The 13,242-nt window shown below is 40.6% G+C and overlaps 1 long non-coding RNA gene across 1 annotated transcript; it reads left to right on the forward strand.

The window, feature by feature from the left end:
- The first annotated feature begins 5,415 nt into the window (after positions 1-5,415).
- LOC141373532 (uncharacterized) lies at positions 5,416-10,230 on the forward strand. The gene is made up of 3 exons (XR_012379603.1): positions 5,416-5,576; positions 8,359-8,597; positions 10,031-10,230. It is a non-coding gene; the product is annotated as an uncharacterized lncRNA (long non-coding RNA).
- The last annotated feature ends 3,012 nt before the right edge of the window (positions 10,231-13,242 follow it).

A 13,242-nucleotide genomic window follows, 5' to 3' on the forward strand; every position in this document is an offset into this window, starting at 1 on the left:
GGGAGAAGCAGGCTCCCAAGGAGCAGGGAGCCCGACGCGGGACTCGATCCCAGGACCCTGGGATCACGACCTGAGCCGAAGGCAGACCTTAACCATCTGAGCCACCCAGGCGCCCATCTCTCGTGTTCTTTCTCCACCTCTAGTCCTCTCTATTCTTCCTGCCTTCAGACCAAATCCTTTCTATCTTGGAAAGCTTTCCTAATAAATCCGAACGTTACTGATGTCACATTCCCCTGCAAAACACCTAGTCAGTTCAATCCAATTTCATGTTATTCTTTGTCACTGAGTACAATTTCTTGCCAACCAACCGATAGGCTCATTCAGACAAGCGTCTGTTTTACATTCTCCTGTAACTCCTTTGAGGGTGCCCAAAGTGCTTCGCATGTAGAGAAAATATGTTGGTTGATTAATTACTTAGTTCCCTTCCATTTGTCCTACTGTATGCACTGTATGCACTAGGAAACTTTATTCATAACCATATGTCCTTTAGCTACTCCAGGAAAAGCAGGGGGAGCCAATTGTATTAATGATTATTGAATAAGAACTGATAAGTCTTCAGGAGAGATAATGCAGCTGGATAGCTCCTACAGAAAGTCATTTGGCAAAAAAGTCAGGCCATATTTCTAGGTAGTTTGACACCCTCCCAAGATAAGGCACACTCTGGTAGACAACTATGTCTGGTATGAAAATACATTTTGGAGCTGTTGAACTGGGGTTCTTCTGATTATTTGCCTATTCAAGATTGGAAATATCCATTAATGTTTGAATTAATAGGGTGGGGAGGATTGTCTACAACTTCCCCGTGATTGAGATCTTGGTCCCAGCTCCCCGAATGATTTGCATGTGGAGACCCTGTCAATATGTTTCTGGAGAGTCTGGTGAAAAATGCATGAATAAAGATCAGAAATTGCATTTCCTGCTTGCCTTAAATGAGGGGAGACTTGAAGGGTGGGAGTTGCCTTCCCCCTTGGCCATGAGACAATTGTATCAGAGTGTTCTGTTTTGTTCTGGCTGGATAGTGTCTACTTATCAAAAGCAGGAAATTGCATTTTAACTTGGATCTGTGGGATCCTGCTGGGGAGGGGTTGATCTGGTTAGGAGGGTGGAAGTGGGAGGAGGGCTAGGGCAGAGAACAGTCAGTACCAGGCCTTTGCGGGGCCTGCGGCCATCAGGAGCTTGGCAGGAACAGAAACTGCATTAAAACAGAACGAAAGAAAACAAAAGACATGGGTTGAAGATGTGAGCAAGCATGTCCTCTCCAGATGTGAAGATACCGAGGAACGATTTTTGTGAGCTAGAGGGGAACACTGCTCCCACTGTAGAGTTGGCGCATCCTTACCAGCTACGTAATATGAGCGCTGATTCATTTATAGCCCTGAAGAGGAAAGAAGCAGCAAAGTTGTATGACGCCAGATTACAGGCATCATTGATACTGAGATAGGAATATCCACATGCTGTGAAAGAGCTTGGGGGGGGGGGGGGGAGGGGGAAGGGAAGGGAAGGCAGATTTTGTGAGCAATCTTTTGTTTGTGTTCAGTTGATAATGAATGTGAGGATGAATTTTAGCTAATGAAAAGACAATGAGAGCTATTAGGGAATTTTAATATACAGGAATATGAAAGCAAAAGCGCATTTATTCACTCTTCTGTAAACAAAAGCAAGTAAATACTAATTGGACATTCAGCAATTAAAATTTGATCTAATAGAATGCATAGAAACTAGTTGATTCTTACCTTTTAAATAGGTGTTCAGAAAGCCTGAGATTCATCCATTTTCCAAGTGAAAGATGTGTGTGTGTGTGTGTGTGAGTGTGTGTGTGTGTGTGTGTGTGTTGCAAAGACGTGAAAAAAACAAAGACAGACTTTAGATTCTCAATAAACAAGTATACACATATAAATATACACACATGTAGATATAAGGAGCCATGGAATCTGTTAGGAAACAAAATAACATGAGAGAATATTACTAAAATTATAGCTAAAATCTAAGCCGGAAGAATGTAATCATTTGTCTTCTTCGACTTTTCATTCTTTTATATTCCTGTAACTCCAGCTACATTATAATTATGATTTTGACATTACATGTGAGTGCAAATGATAAGTTAAATATGCAAAAACACAGTTCTATTTTCCTAAGTCTAAGTTGCTTTTCTCTCTGCTGGCCTTATTATAATAGTCTTTCAATAAGGAAGCCACTGGAGTGGGCTTTCATGGTTTGCTGTTATTCTTCACTTCACCGTAACTGATATTCCATCTTCTGTAATAATGTTAAAGAATTGCAAATCGGAAAATAAACCAATTCCACTAAGATTTATCTTCATTTGAAAATGTTCTGTATTTGAGACTGGTGTACACAGACCGGGAACCAGATATTTACTAGGTAGATTTTCCATAGCGTATTTCATACAAAACCATATAGGCAGAGGATATTTTGAAGGTAGAATCAAGAGAGAGAGAGAGAGGGAGAGAGAGAGAGAACTTCTTCAGATGGAAAGTGGTTTCAATGTCATTTTTAAAAATGTTAATGCTTGTAAATCTATTTAATTAAAATGTTAAAGGCCTGGACTCCATTCCCTATTGTGATACTTACAGCCAGAAAGACTGAAATTAAATCCTCTAACATTGTTTTCTTCATTTCGCCAGCACTTTGCCTGCCCCTGGAAGTGCCTAGGCTTTATTTTTTTATTTACTTACATCCTCAACAGCTCTGGCTAAAACATAGTTAATGTACCAACTGCAATTAGCCAACTGTCAAAGTCTCAACTCCCAACCGTTGATAAGCTTCATTTAACTAATTTGAGAAGTGGAAGTTTGATTTTTTTTTTCCAGGAAGGTAGCTTGTTTCCTTATTTCCTGTCAAGAGAGCCAAGTCCTGTGACCTATGGTTAAAAGGGCTCTTTGTAATTAAGTCGGGGAGTCTCCAAGTGAACAGTTCTCACAGTAGGAGGGAAAAAAATTAGAAAGAGAGAGAGACAGAGACAGAGACAGAGACAGAGGAGGAAGCATGACACCACTTAAACAAGTAATGGGAGCCCAGCCAATGCCTGGTCCCCTCTGCTGCTGAGCCCCGTGCGGTCCATACACCTTCAGCCCCATTGGCTCTCAGTCCATTTCTTGGAGCGCCGAGTCTATTAAGACCTTGGCCAGTGGGCCTATCACAGGACATACTCCCTCCGCGGCACCTGTGCACAGAGAACCAGAAACTGATCAACCGTGTTATATCAATAACATTCTCACACCAGGTTGTGTAAATTGATCTTTTACAATTTCTCTCGGTGACAGTCTCTGTAACCAACAAGATAAATCATTCCTCCTGTGGCTTTTTTATTGATTGCTGAGACCTGTATAAAAATTACACTGCTCAAGCTGTGAAGTGAACATCCTCATAAAAGAAGACTTTTTATTTACAATCAAAATATATTTGGGCCCAGATCAAGTGCAGATTTACTAGCTCAGAACTACGAGAACAGTGAAATTTAACAGACTTAGGGAAAACTAGAAATTCAAAAGAAACACCCCCCCGCCCCCCCGTCACCAAAAACCAACCATCATAAACTACAAGAATACACACAACGTGCCTCAAATTAAGACCACTCTTTTTTTTTAAAGAAAAACTTTACACATTTGAGTTTAAGCTTAACAGTGAACAGAAAGCCATCTGCTAAAAAAAAAAGAAAAAGTGCCACAACCAAATTAATCTTTGCGATGAATTTTATAAACTACACAAATTGCCTTGTGATAACACCCCCACCCAGTTCTTGTTATAATACTAAAAACAAGAGCCTGGAGCCCTTTTTGTGTGGTCAAAAAAGCTTTGGTAGCTTAGACAAAATCATAGAACAAGATGCACCTCAAAGATGAGACTTCATCTTTAAAAAAAAAAAAAAAGTTTCACTCCCATGATTTTGCAATCATGAAAATATCTTCAGCTCCCCTACAAGAGTAATTTAAAATTCCGGAGGACTTAGAATTTTTAAACGTTGCAATACAGACAATAGATATCTTCAAATACACATTTTTACACAAATCGCATCTTGGAACGTAAACTTTCTTTTCAACCCTATATTCTACTAAAGACATGAACACAATTGCAGTTTGAAAGCACTGTGCTGAGGAGAGTCTTAAAGTGACAACTCTGCGCACAGCCTTCCTGAAACTTCTTGCCTTCAGCTTTCCTCCGGGTGCGCGATTTTAAATCACCTGCTAATCAACACGGTTCCTTCCTGAGGCAGAGTCACAGCTCGAGCTCCAGAATCCCCTTTTTTGAAAAGTACAAAAGCAAAATGTTCAATATTTTTTTGCATCATCTCATAGGATGAGTTAATGATGTTTATAAACTGAAGAGAATTACCCTAAGTTATGGCTGCCTGAAATAGCTTTCCAGGCATGCCCTGTGAGGCGGGTATTGTGTTCGATTCAAATAGCATTTCACAGACCTAAGAATCGGAGCATAGCCTTTTGTATACATCTAAGAGGGGGAGGACAGAGATGGTTCTTTTTTGTCCCTTCCCCTTGAGCCTTTGCCCGGTTTCTCTGAAGCTAGGCTCTTTATTTGCAGTTTTAGAGGAGGCCTTTTCAATGGAACAGGCCAAAGAGGCGGGCGGGGGAGAGAGAAGGGTGGTTTGGGCTCGGGTTCCTCACTTTGCTGGCCAGGAGGGAAGGTGACAGTGTGACCGTCTGGAGTTGAGGCTCCCTCACCTCTCTGGGAGACACTTTCACTCGGAAAGAGCAGTAGCAACACACACATTCCGGACAGACAACGCTAAAGAGGAAAAAGCAACTGGCTCTGGAAGCCCTGCTAGAAAGGGGCTTGCTGCACACAGCGGATGTCTCCTCGTTATAAAGAAACATTTGCAAGAGCTCATCTCCTAGCGACTGGTTCACTGCTCAGCCCTGCTTCTGCCTTCCTCCCCGTGGCCACCGGCCCAGCTCCTGGCAGGGCAGGGTTCAGCCTTCTGTTTACATCTGGGCAATCCTTGCGCCTGTGCACAAAGACCCACTGTGCCCAGGTTCACCGACTGTCTTTTGGTTCTTTGTAACTCTTGATTGAGTTCTTTGGAAGGCTTTCTCGCTGCTTCCCGTAGCACACTTCCTATGGGCATTGACCGCCCCCACCAAAACCCCCGTGAAAAGGACTACAGCCCCGAGGGCCCCGGGGGGCTCGCGGGTTCGGGTCCCCCCCGTCCCGGCGGCGTGGGAATGCCGTGTGCCCGGAGCCCACTCGGAGGCACATCCTCTCCATTTCTCCTCGCCTGCGAAAGTGACACGTCTGCGGCCGCACATTGTCGCCGATTGTGGGAAAGGGCCGCCCGTCTTTCCGCCGCTCCCGGCCGCCCTAATGAGGGAACAATCGGGCTCCCCGGAGCTGCCGGCGGGGTCAGGCCCGGCGCCCCGCACAATGGGCGCGGCGCCCGAGCCCCTGACAGCGCCATAAATTGGCGGTGCAAAGCTGAGCGCTCGGTGGTCCCCCGGAGGAAAGAGCCGCCGCCGGGAGCGCGAAAAGACGAGTCCGGGAGCCCGCCAGGGAGCCAGTGGTGTTTTTTCTAGATCACCTTGTTGGAACTTAGAGTAGCAGAGGTCAGACGGGAGGGACAATAGCAGGGTCCAAGGGTGAACTCCAGGGGAGGGGGGGGCGCTGAACCCTGGCTCCCAGGTCGAGCAGTATGAATGGGGTGGGAGCTGAAGTCGGGGGGCCCAGAGGGGCCCCAGAGTGGGAGGGTCGCAAGGGCCAGCCTGGCCCAGAAAGCCCCCTTCCCCCTCTCCACCCCAGAGAAAGGAGTGGCCCAGAATGAAGAAGAGATTTCTGCTGCTCACAAAGGATTTTCTTTTTTCTTTTCTTTCTTTCTTTCTTTCTTTTTTTTATTGCTTCCTGCTCTCTCTTTTGAAAGATATTTACACAGATCTTATCAGATAGGAACAAGATAAGAAAACCACTAGGTGTGCACTTTTTTGTCCGGGAAGATATACATATAATGCAAAAAGTATCTTTTGAAGTGTTTTTTTTTTTTTTACTGTAAACCAAAACAGTTTTGGAAGAAAAAACAATAATTTTTGTTCAATCCCAGAGAAAGTGACAGAGGGTTGCTCTTTCTGGTTTTCATTTAGCATCAATATGGGGTGGGGTTTTTTTGTTTGTTTTTTGTTTTTTATCACTCCAGGGAACAGATAGAAAAAAAGAAGGGCAACTAGCTGGGGAGAGAGAGGGAAGCTTATATGAGCAGGATTAGGTGAGCTTTTAACTGGAAAAAAAATTGTATTAAAAAAAAATGTTTGCCAAACTCACATCAACAAATGTGGCCAGATATCTGGTTTTAATAGCATGACTCCGGAGTTTCGGTCTGTTGCAGACTTGGGGCTGCCAAAATCCTCCACCAATCATGACCTCCCCAAACTCACGAATTTCAATTAAATGAGCCCAAAGAGTTGATTGCTAGACATGGTCACTATTTACTGCCGAAACTGCGTTTGCATGTGCTGTGGTTGTCGGGGTTTCCCTCTTTTTCTTAATTCTTTTGGAGATGAGACTATGACCCTATAGAGGACAAAGTGTCAGTGGAGTACTGGGCAGGGGATGACCCTGTGGGTTTACTGTTATCCTGAGTGAGAACAGACTCGGCCCAACACTGTGCACTTCGTGTACCTCCCTGCCTGCCCCAGCTCCCAACTTCTCTCTTTAAAAGTCTAACTCACATCCCATAAGGAACGGTGCAAAGCCCAAGCTATGCTGCAAAAAAATATATATATATGGGTTTGCAAAGATGGCCCTCCCTGGTGTCCCTGGAGCCAAGACCCGCCGGTTTCCACTGCCCCAGGGCACGGTGCGGACCGGGCAGTGGCCAAGCCTCCCTTGCCCCCTGCTTCAGGCACCTTCCACGGAGACAGGAAATCACAGAGAAGAAGCAGGATGTTATCTGATCCACCTGCCAGGCCCCCACCCCCCACCTCGCACCCCAGAATCCAGACAGAGGAAGCCCACTGGTAATCCCATCTCTCAGCTTCCCGGCTTTGTGGAGTCCACAGGGGGTGTGGCCACACCAAACTGGAGTTGGTGGGTGGAAAGGCAGGGAGGAGATGGGGAAATCACAAGAGAGAAGGTAGTTACGCTTTTATATAAAAGATATGAACCACCTTTGGTTCGATTGATTGATTTTCTGCTTTATTGTTCTCTGAAACCTAAAGCCTAAAGTTGCCTAAAAGAGGGTGAGTTATTCTTCTTACCTCATTTTTCCTGGTATAGGAGGAGCACTGTGGAATAAGGAAAAAGGAAATGTGTCCGAGTACCCTCTCCAGGAAGCAATGTGACCTAACATTCTTTGTACCAAACCAAAGAATTAGATAAATATGTATTTAAGGGTTATCCCTGAAAGTTTGAAAAAGAAAACTTACTTGTAAGGTAAATCGGATTGAGTTTCCCTCTTAATCTGATTACCTTGGAATACACGGCTTGCTTCCTGAGGGTGGGTAATAATTGATAACTTCTTGGGGCAGAGAGTTACTGAAAAACCATTTGGAGGCAAAAACCAAGGTGTATGTTCTAAATTAGGGCTCCAAATTAAGTTGGATAACAGTTTTGTTTACATTCTTCAGGTGCTTTCTAAAGATTCCTATTAAAAAAAAATCACATTTTCCCATAATTTATCTAGAAAGAGAAGCCAAACACATATCTTTCAAACTAGGAAAAACTAGTCACAAACAGTATTCCAAATAAGACAAACACAAATTTTCTTTCAAATAGAAATGGGGCTATGGGAGAGTGGGAGATATTTCATTTCTAAGTTATAACATTTCTAAGTTACAGCCTGTTTTTCTTTATGAATACAACACTGATCCTCAGAGGCACACCCAAGTGAAGAATTCCCTAAATATTCCCAAAATCTTATGTTGAAAACAATACTAGGTCAACACTTTAGCAGGACATTGCAAAGGGTTCTTGTCCCTGAGACTTGAAGCTGAAAAACCTTTTTCCACTAACAACCTGTTGTTTTGACAGTTTAATAGTGCTGCTATTTACCTGGAGTGGTTTAAAAAAAAAAAAGTTTGAATGGAAAATAAACTTGAGGGATAAGTTGAAATTAATATCCCTACAGACTTTCCATTGTACATTGTTCATCACTCGAGACAATTAAAAAGAGCTTTGAAATCACAGCACTTATTTGTGATACTACTAATATCTATTCTTCCCCTCTTATTATTGAAACATATGTGATAGAGGAAAGTGTGTGGTTATCTTTTACACCTGGCTGCATTTCCCAACCCTTAAGGGAAAAACCTAGATACACTTCTGGATTCTTCAATGGTCCCACTTCGTTGTTCCACGTAAAAAGCTTGAATGATTTCTCCATTTCCCACCTGCTTCCAGGTTGCTGAAATAAAACATTTAAAAAGAGAAAGACCAAATGGAATGAGAGATATTATTATTCCAACCTTGTATTATAAGCGTGTCACGTGTCCTAGAAGAATTGTTCATGTGGTGAAGGAATAATAAGAAAGAAAACACAGCCAAGAGGCCCTGTTGCTGAGTGTTCTCAACAATGGACAACCTCTAAGGATTCTCGCCTGCAATCCTGGCTCTGTCATCAATTCACTGTATGCCTTTGGGTAAGTCACTTAACCTTTCTGGGTCTCACTTTCCCTGTGGGCAAAATGGCGGTTATTATAATAACCCTCTTTACCAGTATTTTGCAAAGAACAATGATTACAAATGAATGCAAATCATCTTGTGTGTGTTAAGAATGACATACAAGTGCTAAGAAATAGCATAAGCTTGTAGTTCACAGTACACTTTTCCAAGAACAACAGGCGGGTATTGCAAGCATGGAATGATAACAGCGACCACCGGGCAGATTAGAATTCTTTAGAAAGAATTCGCAATTAGTCACTGGACCAAAATGGGGAAGTAGGAAAGGAGAATCAACTCTCATTTTTTTAATATGAATTTTGTCAAAAGTGATTTGGACGTTAACAAACCAGAAATTGTGCTTAGTATAGTTAACTTAAAATTGTTGTAGAAATATTAAATGTTATGTATTTTACATGTAGAAAATTGATACACAACTTAAAGAGGGAATTTATTTATTTATACACAACTCAGAGGTTTAGTATTTATAGCGTGTGTCTTGTTCCATGATGAAGGAGGGTTTTACATGTGGCTTTGTAAGGAGAGGGAAGATATGTAATGATTAACTACATGTTCAGTAATGCTTTATTTGGTTTGCTTCTGAAGAACAACAATTAGCAGATTTAAAGACAAATTATATTTAAAAACGTACTTAAAGTCATATTCTTCTATTTTTATAAAATCTCAAAACTGGAGAAAAATGTCAAATGAGGAACGTATAGAATATTTATGGTAACAAAAGATTAATATCATGCATACAGACAGAACTATCACAAGTCAATAAAAAAAATGAACAACTCAGGGAAAAAAGGAGAGTTGATACGAACAAGCAATTAGCAAAATAATAGATACAATTGTCCAACTCACAAAGAGGTGTTTAACTGCAGTAAGAAATTAAAGTTAAAATGCCCTGTGCCATGCTTCGGGTCGTCGTAGAGAATACGCTAATACTTCCTGAGGAAATAACCACAAGTAATTATTAAACACTATAAAAAGTGCTGTGCCCTTTTTCCCAGCTACTTCATTTCTAGAAGTTTGTGATAAAAAAAAAAAAATCATTGTTCCCTGAGACTTAACTATAAGGATGATGATGATAGCATTGTTCATTACAGTGAATAATTACAAACAACTCTAAATCCAAAACAATGGGACAACTAGTTCAATAAACTCTGGTATGTGCATAAAATGCATTATGCTATAACCAAGAGAAAAGATGTCGTGGTGGCTACAAATTCATACCGAGTAGAAGGATCTCTACATACAAAAGTGGGTGAGAAACAACATTAAGGGTATGATTGTACTTTGAGAAAAGAAGAAACAGGTTGGATGGGCTAGTTTATGTTGTGATATTACAAATACTTAAGAATTTAAATGGCTTATAACAATAAATGTTTAATCCTCACTTGCATTTCAGTTTCCTCTTGCAGCAACCACAGATTCTGCCCCACATGACCTCACTCTGTGACTCAGGGTGAAGGGGCCACCATCTGATACATGGACGACCACCAACCGATCACTGTGGCAGAGGGAGAGAGCTCCACTGTCCAGAACAGTAGCCACTACCTACATGTAGCTTTGAGTCCATGAAATGAGGCCTGTGTGAATTTAGATGGTTCTAAGTCTAATATATGCACCTGATTTCAAAAAACTTGTAGAAATAATAATAATAAAAGAATATAAAATATCTCATTAACCTTAGTTGAGTATATGTTGAATCTATTTTGAATAGCTTAGGTTAAAGAAAATAGCTTGTGAAAATTCATTTCACCTGTTTCTTATACTGTTTTAATGTGGCTACTAAAAAATTTAAAATTATGTATGTGACTTACATTCATGTGAGCTCCAGTGTTCTAGAGTGTCTTGAACTATCAATTCAATCACCTCATTGGCTAGAATCAGTCACATGACCCCCCACAATCACAAGAAGGCCAGAGAACACAATCCTACAATGTACCCAGAAGGCAGCAAATTGAAAATATTTGGTGAGTAGTCCTAATAAGTGCCACAGAAAGAGAGAAAGTTTGAGGGGATGCACAAATTCTGAAGAGTACATTTGAGATCATCTGTGCTAAATACAGGCTACTCACTATAAGAAAATTTACTTGGAAGCCCTTCGAAGTGCCTTCAAGATCTAACCAGTCTGCCTCTAGAGCAACTAAAAAAGTTATGTGATGGCCTTGTAACACCTGATGGAGAGAAAAATGCTACATATATTAAGACACTGTAGGCAGAGAAGAAAAAAGGACCAGCAACGATTTGAAGAAAAAAAAGTCAACACACACACAAGGGCAGACATTTGCAGAGATGATATGCGGATTTGCTACTGAGCTGTTCTTCACTGCACAATTCTGTGCAGTATGGATGCCCCAAACTGAGAAGCAACAAGGATGGGCTGAGTCCTGGACGCCGTTCTCCTAAGGAAAGCTGAGGGGTCAGCAAATGTATGTTTGTGTGTGGATATGTCCATACTTACTGGAAAACCCATTTCCATACTCCAAAAGCTCTATATTCTTCATCATTTGCTAATGGGATCCTGTGTGATTTCAAATACGTTCTTTTTTGCTTATTTCTATTGCCAGGTCATCTTCAAAAAGCTAATGATATTCAAAATTCCTTGTCATACTCTTTGCTCAGGACTCAAAGCAGTAATGCAGCCAGGCTGATTTCAACTAGAGCAAGACAAGATAACGTAATGAGTGCTCCAGAGGCAGGCTGCCTGGGTTCAAATTGCCAACCATGATTGCATAACCACTCTCTTCCTCCATTAATCCATCTGTAAAATGGGGATGATATCTGTATTTATTTCAGAGGGTTGTGAGCAAAAATCCAAATGTGTAAAGAAGTGAACACCCAGCTAGAATCTGCTACTAAATTTTAGTTTTCAAATTTATAACAAAGACTAAAATCAGCCGAGCTATACTCCGGTCTGCAGCTGGTATTTGGAGAAGCATTAGCAGAATTCCCTTCATCTTTGCTCATTCCTTCCCTTAAAAGATCTCCAGTTTGGAAATGCCATCTTTCCCCCTACAACTGCACAAGCCACTGACTTGTCAGGGGGAAAATACAAAGACTTCCACATTTTTGCATCTCTGTCTCCTGAATTAGTACTCCACTTCTGAATTTAAGGGACCAAAGCACCGTTCAGTGTTTTAAGAGTGAGTAAAATACATAAAAATTAGAATGGCTGTGACAAGTTAACATCAATTTGAACGAGACTAGAAAAATGAAATTCTGTAGATGAGTGCTTCCATTTCAAATGGCTTTACCGGTTTTCAAATGATTACACAATTTTGTTTCATTCCCTTCAAATTTACAAATTAGTATTTTTAAGAGATGGAGTTAATAACAAGTTGAGTTGAAACATATTAAAAACTATATAGGTTCCCTCAACTGAAGTTCGGAATTTTGCTGTATAAAACTGACTTAGAGTTACAATAAAAATAGCAATATCGTGCAATAGTATGTTTGTATTTCTCAGTTCAATTGCTTTTTCTTTTCAAACCGTAGGCCACTAAGACATGCCTGAGTGAAATTTCCTAGGAGCCAAATAATTAATCCAACATTTATCCAAAATGCTGAACTAACTTACATTCATTCTTCAGATGAATATCATACCTTGATGGTGATCTACAAATTGTTTTCAAGCTTAGGCTTATAAAGGTATTATAAAGTGTTCTGATTAATCAAGAAGAACACCTTGTAATTTGTTACATGTGGAATGTAGCTACCCAACTCCCTGAATGTTTTAACAAAATACTTGTAAATTTGCACCACCCAAACTGTACCTCCACCAACCAAGAGCAAAAGATGATGCCAACACCAACAGAAGGTAAGAGAAGGATAAATTTCAAAAGATTCTAGCTGTTTCTGTGCCCTCCGCACCCTTCGAGGGAAATCAAGAATTGAAAGGGATCATAGGCTTAAAGTTCAATTAAAATAAACACGTTAGACTCAATTATTTTACTATTTAGAGTAAAAAATGGAATTTTCTCATCAAATGTTTTGGTTCTTTCCCTCTTTTTACTTTTTTGGTATGTGTGGTCTTATTTTAAAGTTCCATTGAGGTAATACACATATGCCAGCCAGAAAATGCCGATATTAAGGGATTTTATTCATAACAGGCTAAATTTGTCTCTTGTGAAAGATAAAAGCACTTTGAAGTTGATGAGTCTATGATTTTAAGTAAAATCCTTATTCAAATGTGATTGCTTTATAGGTTTCACTCTGGTCAGAGTAATTTTGTGCTCTTCCTATATATTATTCCAACTATAATAAAGCTGTTTATGCAAATGTGAAATTGTTGCTATTGCAAAATTTCTTCAACCATGTAAGGTTGCAATGTTAGGTTCCCATTCAAGATCAAAATTCCACATATTCACTACCTGCAAACATCCAAAATTTACACTTCGACATCTGTGTGGCTGCCAACTTCCCCTGCAATTTATATCATGTTTTTCCAGAAGTGAAAGGAAAAAAAAAAAACCTTGAGGTAAGTAAAATTAAACAATGATAGTAAATATTTACCAAATGTTTGCTATGGCATACATTTTATTAATTGATAGCACTTAGAAACCACATTAGGGATGCAAAAACCTTCAAAGTTTACCCACCACATGCCCAGTTCTG

Source organism: Callorhinus ursinus, unplaced genomic scaffold, assembly GCF_003265705.2.
Source record: "Callorhinus ursinus isolate GAN/ISIS: 27379988/994484 unplaced genomic scaffold, GSC_fseal_2.0 scaffold10, whole genome shotgun sequence".
NCBI classification, from domain to species: domain Eukaryota; kingdom Metazoa; phylum Chordata; class Mammalia; order Carnivora; family Otariidae; genus Callorhinus; species Callorhinus ursinus.